The sequence below is a fragment of the Macrobrachium rosenbergii genome, chromosome 14 (genome assembly GCF_040412425.1).
Source record: "Macrobrachium rosenbergii isolate ZJJX-2024 chromosome 14, ASM4041242v1, whole genome shotgun sequence".
NCBI classification, from domain to species: Eukaryota; Metazoa; Arthropoda; class Malacostraca; order Decapoda; family Palaemonidae; genus Macrobrachium; species Macrobrachium rosenbergii.
This window is the reverse complement of record NC_089754.1, coordinates 18,216,336-18,230,302: the sequence shown is the minus strand read 5'-3', so window position 1 is coordinate 18,230,302 and position 13,967 is coordinate 18,216,336. Positions and strand designations below refer to the sequence as shown.

Below are 13,967 nucleotides of genomic sequence, written 5' to 3'. Positions count from 1 at the left end.
ATTTTCGAGGAGTAGAAATTTTGTACAAAATTTACCGGTGACGCCTGTAGTACATTCAAATTTTTTAATGTAAACGCTGACTTGTCGGACAATCGGATGCAGTCATTTGATCGCATTACTTATAAAATTCGTTAAAAGAAGGAAATCGAACGAGTCACCTTACTGACTGTCTGAGGAAAGATCTTTCGTGTCTCATACGGAATCTATTCCAAAATAAACTAGGAATTTCGTTGTCAGTAAATCAAAATTACTCATACAATACCCGACAAAAGTAAGTGATTTTATAAAAATGGTAAAGGAAGAATTTCGGTTCATAAATGGTTCTCCATGTAATCAATCAAAATCTAGTTAATGTTTGAAACTGCTGCTTCTTTGTTAGCCATGATATCACACCTAATATACTGGTATAATGTACGCGTATATGAATGTTTACATAAAAAATGTATGTTAGGGTATTTGTGTATGCTAACTGGAAATATTTTTATAAAAAAAGAGAATGTAAAGCGCATATTTTCCTTAAAATGTAATGGAAGTTTATGATTTGTGTTTGAAGATGAATGAAATGCAGTTGAATTTGATCATATAGGTCCCCTTTTAATATGGAACCTATGCAAGTGTTCCTATTCTTTACTTGGTTGAATAAGTTTTGTATAGATATTGTATTGCACCGACTGGGTAGAACTTATCATTGTAAAACACGAAAAGTACCACGCGCAATAATCAGTAATTTCTAACTAAATTTAAGTCCCTATAACAGAAAACATAGAACAGTGATGAAAAGAAATGAGATATTAGTTAAAGTAAAAGAATTGTTATATAAATAAACTTCTAGGATCCCTTTACATCTGCTGTGCTTATTGAATAAATTCTGACCGAATTTAAAGAAGACTTAAAACTTCTGTAACACACATAAATAGGAAGTGACATTTTTTTTCTTCCTGAAGGTAACGGAAGGTAAACACAAACAAATCCTCAGGTAGACCTGACTATTACAACAACCTTTGACGAAGGTCACGCACACATAACTCCCCTTTTTTAAGGTCAGACAGAATGATGTGCAAAATTGGATTCAAGGGAAATCTTTAACATGACACTAATTTCCCACTGCAAGGGAGATCAGCATTAAGCACGCCATTGCAACTTGATAAAGATACGAGATTTCCTCAAAGTCATTTCCCTAAGCTACAAGACATGGAGCAGGAGGACCTAGTTGTGTGGGTGGAGGAGGCAAACGTACCAACAGAATCAGCTGATGCATCATAGATCTCTCTTCAGGCAAGGTCGTCAAGGTAGCCATGGGCGACCAGGGGCGCTTTTACATAGTGCCCACTGATGACGTGATTACCTTCCTTTAGTCTGCGTGGCCAAACGTGAGATGCTTAACTGTTCATCTTCCGGATTCGTGGATTTTCTTTTCCGGGAGATGGTCGCCTGTTCGTGTTCCTCGTCTCAACTTTTTTTTCCTCATCCATGGTCTGTTTTAGGTCGTATTTCGAAACTGGAGATACATAATTCAACAGAACGCCACACATCTGAAATGAGAAAAATTTTATCATAATCAGCTCTGCCCCTTGTGTCTGACTTAAGGACCAAGATTGATTCCCACGAGGAAGTCCTCATAGGCCTAATGAAACAAGTTTGCAAAACCAGTCGAGGCCTACCGTTCGTTAGGCATTTTTTTTTTACCTGGTCCATTATAGAATATTTTAAAAAAAGCACAAGCGGGAGCTTCCGGATAACAAAGAAAATTATAGCAACAGGTGACATCATCACGGGTTTTCACTCTGTGCCAACACTACAAAGAGTCCAGGGTTGATTCATGATGAAAGCTTGAAATAAAAAAAGAAGTCATATTTGAAGCCGACTTCTCAATTCATTTGTTTCAAAGATAACGTCAAGGAAATCCTCATAAGCCTAAAGAAACTTGTCTTCTCAACTAATTAAGGATCCAAGAATCATTAGCCATTTTTTGAGTTGACAGAGCAGTTCCTTAACAGACATTATTAATAACTCAAGTTATCACTAGACAAGAGTCGGGGTTGGCACAAGGCCAACTTGATCCATTTAATCAGGCCTCAGTTCTACTTCCCTGTGTTTGGCTTGTCCCTTATAGGCCTACATGAAAGTACATCTTTTAAACAACGTTCTCTTTTTTTTTATTTTTTCCCTAGAAGTCTTTTGTATCGTTTCAGGAAAATGCTGATTAGGTCATTCACAGATGTTGATTACAAAACACTTTATGCTTGGAACAAAATCACTTGCTGTTATTCATTCAAGTAGCCTAACTCTACTGTATTTTATACTGCTGCAACAACTATTGTAAACAATAGTTTAAATGAACCAAAACAGCGCTATAATGACGCAACGAATGATAATAAAAAGTAACATCTAATCTTTGTCATTAACTCATTCCACTTGGACAAGTCACCCAGACGGGTTAGCCTGCCAAATCTCAAGTGAATGGGAGGAACAAGACCTTGGCAATAGATCCATTGTCAGGATTTAGTACGTGGCCTTTTCAAAATAATAGAGATAATTATAGTAGTAATAAAAATAACAACACCGACACGACTGCGGAATTTTTCTCCAAGATTTTTCTGCCTCCAAAGCATTATACAAAATGTGTATACATTTTAGAAAACGATGATAGTGAAAAACCATGAACTTATACTATAGATATGGTGAATAAAAGTTATAAAGGAATGCTTAACTAACTCTATTTTTATTGCCAAAAGCTCTGATTTATCAAAGAATATTCTTCGATTGGTTACTAAGTCGTTTTTTGCATTAGCTATAGTGCGCTTCCTGGCGCTGAGGCTATGAAGGTTCATGAAATATCCCTAAGTATAAAGTCCTACAAGTACGAATCCTGCATATACGAATCTATTCATTTCTGCAAAACTAATAAATGGAAACGAGTTACGTACTTCTCGGTAGACGAACTGAATAATACCACTGGGACAGGATAAAAAAAAATTTACGAACTATACCATAGAGCATACTGCAAAATTGACAGGGAACAAACAGTTGATCATGCGTTACCGTGAACAAAGTACAAAATGAAAAATATGATCATGTAAGAAAGAGAGCCACTGAAAAACAATGCCAGAAAAAAAGAGTGATAATGAAATTGCACCTGAAATAAGATAGACACATTAAAAAGAAATTGTATTTCTTGGAACATCATCAAGAATCGAAGAATGACGAAACATGAACCTGAAAGAAAATTGAACATTTTAAGAAATATTAATCCTTCAAAAGAGACTGGGTGGGAGGGTCATTGGTGATATTTATCATTCCAGAAAAACTAGTTTGACCTAAGCTCTCTCTCTCTCTCTCTCTCTCTCTCTCTCTCTCTCTCTCTCTCTCTCTCTCTCTCTCTCTCTCTCTCTCTCTCTCTCTCAAAAATGACAATTTCATTTCGACTCTGTAACTATGGACGCAATGTAGGCAGAATCCTGAGATACTGGTGGAGGATAAAGCACCATGAAGAAAAGAAGGTCCATTTACCTTATGGCTAATTACTTCAGTAGCGTTCCTTAGAATTATAAATCTAAGTACACTAAGAAAAGTCTCTGCCAGAATCTGAGGCTTTTTGATTTGATATAAAGCTGTAAAGTTATAAAGCTGCATCAGTTCAATAAAGTTGATTTTGGAAATAATGAAGTCAGTCAAAGCAATGCCTACGATATCCTGCACACATGGCAATAAGCAGAGATTATCAGTGCCAAGGACGTGCAAATTCCAAAGGAAGCCTGACTACTCGCTGGGTTAATTAGCATGCGGAAGAACATCTAGGTATTTGTTGAAATACTTTGTTTACAAACAATTATACATTGCTAATTTTACTTTCTCAAACTGTCACTAGCCATAAGCAAATCCTGCACTGAAACAAATGTGATGAAATTAGTTTTCTACATTTACCTAACATTTATGAGGAAAGTAGGATACGCGCCAAGTGTTTAACACATTCGCCCTAACGATTAAAACTTTTCGTATACAATATTAAAATCGTTGGATTTACTATTTCATGATGAGTCTAGTTGCGACCTGTGGAAGGAGATTCCAAATATACATATTCCAGAGACTTAAAACCTTTCTTTTATTGGTATCCCTGGTTTATTCATCAGGTCTGTATAACGAATTACTGATTATCATCCATTTATAACTGCTGCAGATGCCATAAGAGTTATACTTTGTATCACTTGCCCTTTGCGACATAGTATTCTTGACTTTCATGAATTTTCAATGGCTTCGTTTCCTGTCAATCCACATCCCAACTTTTTTTATGATATGCACTTTTATTACCAGGGTTACTCTCTTAGATACGCACACACTAACCCTTCTTTAAGGACGGTCATTTAAATTGCCCCTTTCGACAATAGGAGCATGCTTAGCCTAAGGTCAAAGTGACTGGTCAGACCAGTAAATTCACTGAAATTATTAGTTATGTATTTTTTTATTCTCTCCCATTTGGTGCGCAAGTCATCATTAAGTATGAACATACTAAAGATTGTTTATTCCCCGTGTTAAAAATATGGACTGTGAGATCCACAGAAAACCATACACGACTGTGTGGGAAAACTATGTTTTATTCCAGTGACATATTCATGATTCAAAATGCCTCAACTACTTCATATCCAGCCCACTGTATGTACAAAAGGGGGAGAGTAGATGAAAACTACCGATGGTTCTCAGAAGCGTAAAACGTATATTGGTCTGCACGTTCTGATTCCCATTTCAGAGACAAAGAAAGGGACGCTAGTTGAATGTATTACAAGACATTTTTGCATAAGGGAACTTGCTTGCTTTGCGCGTTTATTGCTTTTCAGGCTTGTTCCGTATGCAGGTCTGGATATTTTTAGCTGTAATAATTCCAACAAAACGGATAATATCGCTAATGTGAATGGCAAAAGAAACCATAACATCCCCGAATCGACAAGGTGGTGTCATCCCTGAAAGAAAACGAGCACTGTCAATATAGAAAACTAAATATCATTCTCGCAAAGGGCAGGGTCAACAAATTCCAACACCATTTCCAAAATTGTGAAATAAAATATATGATTTTCAGTAAAACAGAATATAGTCATCATTGAGATATATTCAAAGAAAATCTTATTTCTTAGCACGAACAAAATTATTGTGTCACCCAATAAGAATTTGTAAGTCGGTGTCATGGATTTTTGAGATGAAAGGTCACTTGACACGAAATGCGCAAGGCTTAATTTGTCGGGCTATCAGGCGAAGGTGGATACTGGTAGGATAATGAAGAGTGTACATCCCTTAACGTTAAAGTATTTCTCCAATTTGAGCTATGAAATTATAAAACTAGAATACGGATTCTTACGAAACAGGAGCCTGATCTGAGGAAGGTCAGCATCACCTTACAAGTAAATCTAAAGAATTAAAATCGTCGCACTATTTATATAATTTGAAATATATAAAATACTATTTCCTTTGAGGTGCACTGTATTTCTTGAGAGAGACTGTCGCACTAATTAAGTATAAAGAGCTACCACTAAAAAAGTTAAGTCAATGGTAAATTAAAAATTCAAGAATATATAGACAGAAATATTTAGAAATTATTCTTAATTTATGAAAATATAAAAATCCAGCGATCGGAAGGGAATTTCCTAGAGCATACAACCTTTGTCCAATGCCATGCAAGTTAGGCCTACTGGATTAATCAACTGGTATTTCAATGACCAAGAAATATATACCAAGGTTAAATGAAGTCCTGGATGCTCGCTCTCTCTCTCTCTCTCTCTCTCTCTCTCTCTCTCTCTCCACGAGTCTCTCTCATGCGTCTGACTTGCTCTGATATCAGCCAACCTATCAAAGGCCTTTTCCTGCTCTTCCTCCCTAAGACTTCTCGTCCCCACCCTACTTCCTTTTCATTTATTTTTTTTATTCTTTTCTTGATGTCCTACACCCTCGATATCCGAATTAAAGTGGATTTTCACTAAATATCTGTCTCTTTCTGACTTTCTCCTTCTGACTCCGTCCCCTCTGACTCTCACTCACACACACACACCTCTCTCTCTCTCTCTCTCTCTCTCTCTCTCTCTCTCTCTCTCTCTCTCTCTCTCTCTCTCGTTTGGTCACAAAAATTCTCTTTTCTCAACACGTTTTTATGGAGCATTCGCAGGAGTACTAATGGTCTAAACCTCTACCCATGGAGGCACAAACAAAACAACGGATGTTTGTAGGCATGACTTTGGTAGGCTAGACTACTGTACACATGGGCTCGGGCCCCTCCTCAAAATCCTTGCTTTTTAGGCAGTCCTTCATCATGTGACCTTAAGGTTCCTCACTTCCTGTAGTCCTCTTCCTAATTACAAAACTTTTCCGAAGGTTAGGTAGGACAGGGACTAGTGTACTGGAACAGGGAGAGAGCGAGGCGGAGAAATGTACTTAGTGATCGATAATGGACGGTTAGGTCCTATGCCAGGTAACACATGGACTATTGGATCTCGTGTCAGATAACAAATGTACTATAGTATAAAGCCTTGGGTCAGGTAAGAAATGGCGTCTTAGATCTTGTGTCATATAAGAAATGGCCTACTATATCTTACGTCCAACAAGATAGAGTCAAATAAATGAGCCATTCAAACCCAACGTTAAAGCTTCGTTAGATGAAACCCTCAAAACGAAAATCTTTTAAGACGTGTTGATTTACATGAGTATATTTATACGATTACAGTTCCCTAGATAACACTAACTTTGAATCCACCTATCTCGTTAAAAAAAATTGAAAATCTTGCTCGTTTAAGCAAAGGAATGGAAATTTCATTATTCTTAAGTGCGTGTTTTAAAGACTAATGCAATCAGTTTTATTTCAAGAAGACTGTCAAAGTGATATATGCTTGAGTGAACTGAATTCTAAGTCGTTCGGTTTCTGCAGTTTAAAATGTACTTGGTTGTGCTGACAGAATTCATTTAACGGCAAAGAACTCAATCTTTGCTTTAATTACTCATCCCCTCAATCGCACGTGTTATGACCCTGAATATATTTCGTTACTTGATATTAATCTTGAAATATGTGATTTTGTATCTTTCAAGAGGTAATGGTGTTCATGAATGGCTTTTTACGATGGTTATATCGAAGATTACAATTTTATTTGTCAAAACTATAGTTTTTTTTTTGTCAAAATTTCTTTCTACTGAGTATTTTTTTTTATAAATGTGCTCTGGTAACAGAACATTAAAAAAGATAAGTATGTGATGTACATTTAGATATCTTCAGGAATAGCAAGATTTTAGTCTTTGTAGTTACTCAATTATTATCATAAACGTGCGTCGTGTCTCTCTCCAACTCAGCACCAAGTGCAACAATGACCCAGTTAAAATCCATTACCGACGTGTCATAATGATAATGAAATGGACAATGAAGACCTAAAAATTGTGTTTATTACTATCTTCATTTTCTCTCAAGATCGGGCCTTAATTACTCAGTTTCGCTGAAAAGAAAATAATACAAAATACAAGGAAGTTTGTAGTCTTCCTAAAAGTTTTAAGAGATAAAAATGGATAAACTGGCCTAATACGTTTTTAAAAAACCGGAAATAATTATTAGCAAAATACTGTTGTCACGAAATACTGATCATTTGCTACTTTCGTCTGTATAAACACATACCTAACAGAAAAAAGCTCAAATAGGTAACGGAAAAGCCTTGAGTAGCAGCATCAGCTAATAAAAGTGTCAAAGTTCAGATGCAGAAGTGACCCAGATGTCGAAACTCAGTAATAAGAGTAATCAAAATGCAATCAATAATAGCCTAATGTTAGTTGTACTAAGCTAGTAAACGGTCGTCTGTCAAGCAAGGAAGAGAGAACACTAATGGAGGGAACAGAAAGGAAGAATTAATTTTGTAAATGAGGCCCACGGAAGGAAGCAAATTTTATTGCAAGGTAATTTACTGACTGTGGACTAATTGGTCCTGGGGTTTATTGCAGCAATCCGGGGCATGGGTGACTTGTTTCTAGGCCATAAATATCTTATTTTTGGTCAAAAATGCAGTCTTCTAGACATTATTAATATAACTGCCTTGTTCTTTTTATAATGCTGCCATTGCTCGGTTGAGCTGGCGCTGTGACAAGTACTAGCTACTGCTTTTTCAAACACACCATGGAAGACTGAAGGTTTTAGTATATCGTATATTGCGATTATGCTTGCTCAAAGACTGAATAGATGACAGAGTAATAGTAAATGAGAACACTTCTATAAAAGTCTGAATCGGTGCCTGGTGTGGTTTGGTGACCTGGAAAAGATGGCTGTGCAGGGTGGCTGAAATGTAAAGGTAATGACCGAGTAAGTCGAGACGGGGTAGTTGGGTAATTTGTAGCAGCTGGTGTGAACAAGAATGGACAGATTTTATGGAAATATTTTCTGAAAGGGAATGTTCGGAATTTATGATTCCAAGGCAGGCAATTCATATATATGCTAAGGAAATATCAACTGGTAGGGAAAGTTTGTTAGATTGTGTATTGTCACAAAGCAGATGGAAGACCTAGTTGATGGATGCAATGGCGAGATTAGGAGGGTCTGTAAATACACCTAAGCATTATCCGGCTAAAGGGGTTGGAGTCGTTTTACCTCTAAAACAAGGTATTAAAATGTGCTGGTGGCTGTAAATATAAGAAGTTGGAATATCCTTTAAGAAAAGGTTAAGAAATTGCAAAAGCTTAAATATTGCAACGTGCAAGAATTTCATCTAGAGTGCGCAAACTTCACGGATGTGGACAGGAAACTATCAGGGTTTGTGGGTTTAGGCATTCTGGAGGACGAATTACGAGTAGTAAGAGACGGGATAATGAAATTAGATGTTTATTGAAAGAAACGCAGATTATTTTAATCGGTTTTTGTAGGACCAAAATATGATCATGAGTAGAAATATTCTATACTGGAGAAGTTTATACTAAAAAGAGGATAATGAACATTTAGATCTTAAAAGAAAAAATACAAGTATATATGCTGAAGGAAAACAATGTATTTACTGTAGGGTTGATGGACTGAGCGCTTTGAAATGAATGCGGAGGATATAAAAAATTCATATATTGAGTAAAAGGGTTTAACGTTAATGAAGGTGCTTGTGCAAATGATTACGGAGAATGTAAGGAAAATTAAAAGCTTGAAGAATGGAAAGGATAGTTGCTGAGATTGCAAATGAGATGAGCTGCTCACAGAGCTATACAAGGTATGTCTAGACGAGTTGAAGCTCCAAATAAACGGGTTATTCAGTAGAGAAGAAAAAATGACAGCATTGAGCCTGAGTAAATGAAGCATAATATCAGTTAGAATACTGAACCAGGTACTGGTCAGGATATTCGATTTGGATGTTTGTTAAGCACATGAAACTAAGATATTTCTACAACAAAACTGAGGGAGATTACATATGGAGGATACAAAGTAATTGTACAGCAGTGAGACTTCTTTTAAGCGTAAGTTGAATGCTTGAATATTTACGAGTGACTGGTTTGATGTAGAAGTGTGTCTATGATAAGATTGAGTTATGTCTCCATGGGTGTTTAATCTTTGTGGTGAGAGAGATATCATTGGTCAGAAAAAGGACAGGAATATAGGTTCAAATTTGCAGGGTTAAAAAGGGAACAGGAGCTGAGTGGGAAGTAACTGAAGTTTACACATGGAAGAATGTTGACATGTGACTGTGAATGGACATTAAAAAATAAATTGAGGGTTGGAAACTGATTGTCACCTAAAGTACGGTTAATTAGAATGAATAGATGCCCAAAAGAAGGCGCAATAAATGTTAGAATGAGTGGTGGAAAGTATTTAAAAGTAAAATGTTACTCTGGTGATTTAATTAAACGATGAAGGCAGGAAGAGAGAGTGCCTAGGAGGAAAGTATGAACGAATAACGGCACAGTTGAGCCAACTCTCCTTTGCGGAGGTAAAGTGAGGATGTTGAATGTGAACCAAAGCAAAGAGGTGGAACCTGCTGAGATGAATAATGTGTACTTAGCACAGTATATGTGGAGCGAGATGCTCTGAGTGAGTCAGAACTAAGGGGATTCGAGGAAGTGGTTGAAAGGTTATGCAAAAATATTTATCAAAGATTGTTAACGTTGTTTGATCATGTTGAAGGAAAGCGTTTATAATTCAGAAGTCTAAAAAGGAAGAGAGGGAGACTGAGAAAAACTGGGTAGATGAGTGGAGGTCTTTGTAACGAGGAACCTAAATAACCATAAATCGTAGGATGTGTGAAAAATAAAGGTGATTGACAATCTGTGTAGGGAGACTGACGAGATGCTGGTGAACACCCTAATGGCAGGTATATGAGGAGGTGATGTTGCGTTAGCATTTTCGAGGGGATTCAACCTCAATTCACCAGGTAAAGAGGAACGTGGCAGCGACCGTTGTTTTATTTCTCTTTAACCATTGCCTATTAGGGATGGCCGTTTTTCTGTGAAAATACTTACTTATGTAATTTCCAATTAATTCTTTTCCCGAAGGGCATATGGCTGATATAAGTAGCCTACACGTTCTCAAGAGATCAGCGAATGCACAAGAATATTTAAGCAAACAAGGTTATGCATAAATTCAGGTTGTCCTTTTAGTTATTTTTATCCCTGATGATAGATTATTGATTTTCCTTATGCACATAGTCAAAAATCAGTAGACGTGTAGCGCTGTTTTGTTACCTTATGGGGAAAATGTACCTTGAAGCAACAATACTTAAGTTTTATAAATATTTATCAAATTATGCAAATGGGGGTTTGCATATTATATATAGTGTGTGCGTGTATGTGTACGTCCATGAAGGGGAAGTTATATCTTAAGCATGTAAAAAATAATGATCTCACATTTATGGAGGAATTTCTATCTTAATGAACTTTATTTGTTCATTCGTCGTAAAAGTGCAAAAAACTAATACGTTACATCATAGTGAGAGAGAGAGAGAAGCAGGCAACCTGACCTTTAAAAGATACCTGTGAAATGGTTCCTCCATCCAGGTGTTGAGGAATAATTTGTCGAGAAAGCTTGGGGGAAGGGAGAGAAGGAATTCAGATTTATCATATAAGGGAAGCCAATTAGCTGCTCTGAATGTTGTTTCTTTCTTTAACTTCCTACAACACACTTCTAATACGGCATACGGCCTTGATGTTCAACAATTATTTACTGTTTGTGTTAGCACAGCTGATAAGTTCAAATAAGCAACCATAGCAAAAATAAAAATATAGAAAAATCTATGACGTCATATAGATCGAGAAAGTGGATTTCTGAGAGGGCTTGTCAGGCACACTTGTTTTAAAACATTCATAAACTCACTTATTGGGGTAACTGCCAAGCTCACTTTGCTCAATAAAGGGACTTTTTTTTTTTTTACTGACAGAGTGTACTATATTGACAGTAAGCCTCCTGTAAAAATTTAACCATGTAAAATATCTCGTTCAAAAGTGTGCTCCCGAAAGTAGTCAAATTAAACCCAAATGGACTAATTTTCGGGTATAAGTTACGCTCTCTAATTCCCTCTCCCTTGGGTACAACCTTGTGTGCATATTTTTCAAGACCCACAATAGACAGAAATGTCACCGACCGTACATTCATCAGAAAGATCTACCAAGAAGGAATAAGATAAAGTGAGTTACCGTTCAGGATCCAGAGACGACGATTCCTCTAACTGACGTCACTTGATACACAGTGATGGTGCCTCTTCGAGTTCATAGCATAGCAGTTACGACTACTGTGTTGAGTTCATCATGAATTTACCTGTAAAATAAAAAAAAAAAGGGATTGCACACAAAATCCAAATTTAAAATTATCTAGGAAATAGATGCTTAATTTATAAAATCTCATTGAAAAATATATTATACTAGCTGAATAACCCGGCATTGCATGGGAATACTCTGAATGACAGTCAATCATTTACCTTAGAAATGAAGGATCATGTGGTTTGGTTTTGATTAACATGTCCCCACTAAACTGAAACATCCCCACTAAACCTAAACAGCCCCTAAATCAGAACACACCCCTACTAAACTGAAACACCCCACTAAACCTAAACACACCCCCACTAAACCTAAACAACACCCCCACTAAACCTAAACACCTCTCCCACCAAACCTAAACACATCCTCCACTAGACATAAATACCCCTCCCATTAAACCTAAATGCCCCTTCCACTAAACCTAAACACACACCACCCACATAACAAAACACACCCCTCACTAAACCTAAATGCACACACACACACACACCCCACTAAACCTAAACACACACACCCCACCAAACCTAAACACACACCCCCTCACTAAACCTAAATGTGCCCTGACTAAACCTAAACACATGCCCCTACCTAATTGCACCCCACACTAACCTAAATACACGCCCCCACTAAAAGCTATACAGACCCCACCAAATCTTAACACACCCCCTCACTAAACCTAAACACTCCTAAATCAAAACAACCTAAACCTAAATGCATCCCAACTAAACCAAAACACCCCCACTAAACCTTTACACATCCCCACTAAACTTAAACACACCCCACTAAACCAGAATACACTCTCACTAAACCTAAATACACAGTCCACTAAACCTAAACACCCCTCCCACCAAACCTAAACACACACCAACCACTAAACCTAAATGCACCCCCACTAAACCTAAACACATCCACCCCTAAAACTACCCCCCACCAAACCTAAACACATCCTCCACTAAACATAAACACCCCTCCCACTAAACTTAAATGCTCTCCAGTAAACCTAAATACACTCTCCAATAAACCTAAAAACACCCCCACTAAACCTAAACACATAGAACCCACAAAACCTAAACACACCTCTCACTAAACCTAAATGCACCCCCACTGTACCTAAACTCATCCCCACTAAACCTGAACACACATCCCCACTAAACCTAAACACAACCCTCACAAAACCGAAATGCAACCCCCAATAAACCTAAACACATGTTCCCTGCTAAAGCTATACACACCCCCACCAAATCTAAACACACCCCCACTAAACCTAAATATACCCTCACTACACCTAAACACACCCCCACTAAATCTAAACACAGCCCTGCTAAACCTAAATGCATTCCCACTAAACCTAATTTTCAAAATATTTCTACGATCTCAAATACATGAAATGAGGTATAATAAACCCATAGAGTTTATTTACCACATAAGTTACAAAGGAGAAGGGGACACGGGTTTGAAACATCCCATATCATCTAAGTTGGGCTGAATGATGGCCGCGTGCCAAATGTTGTCTAGATCGGTCAAGCGGTTCGGGTTTCTATGGCGCACAACTGTATAAATAGACAAACATTCACTTTTATATAAAAGATTTAACTCTGTGTGCGTGTGTTACTTGTCTTATTCCAGTCAAATGGACATCCAGAACTACTAAAGAACAGTTTTTCATTTTTTAACTTTTTGTATGCAATATCAGTATTCTTTTAGGTTAATAGTTTCATTCTAAAATGACTTCTACATCTCATGAAAACGTCGTTTATATATGCATACTATATACAGTATACATATGTATATATATATATATATATATATATATATATATATATATATATATATATATATATATATATATAATCTTGTTTGTATATGTATATATATATATATATATATATATATATATATATATATATATATATATATATATATATATATATATATATATATATATATATATATATATATATATATATATATATATATATATATATATATATATATATATATATATATATATATATATATATATATATATATATATATATATATACACAGTACAGTAGTTTTGATTGTGATTTAGGTAAGGTTTCTGAAAGGTTTTTAACGTGAAACATTGTACTGTTTAAGTATGGACATTGTAGCCTAAGTTATATTACTGGGAGGTCAGGTGAGGATGCAGGGTTATATTAGGTTATGTGTAGTTAGGTTAGGTTGCAACTCCATTTATTTAAATTTACAGTGCT

The 13,967-nt window shown here is 36.4% G+C and overlaps 1 protein-coding gene and 1 long non-coding RNA gene across 5 annotated transcripts in view; one reads left to right on the top strand and one right to left on the bottom strand.

Annotated features, from left to right (window-relative positions):
• The window catches only part of LOC136845742 (uncharacterized), a 14,589-nt gene extending 2,219 nt beyond the window's left edge, over positions 1-12,370 (bottom strand). The window contains exons 1-2 of the long non-coding RNA XR_010855235.1: positions 11,611-12,370; positions 1-1,532 (exon numbers count right to left, since the gene is read on the bottom strand). The exon at positions 1-1,532 is cut by the window's left edge and continues 2,219 nt beyond it. This is a non-coding gene — a long non-coding RNA (uncharacterized lncRNA). The remainder of the gene's footprint in view (positions 1,533-11,610) is intronic.
• The window catches only part of LOC136845744 (uncharacterized), an 86,737-nt gene that overhangs the window by 57,111 nt on the left and 15,659 nt on the right, over positions 1-13,967 (top strand). The gene's annotated exons all lie outside the window — the stretch shown is intronic.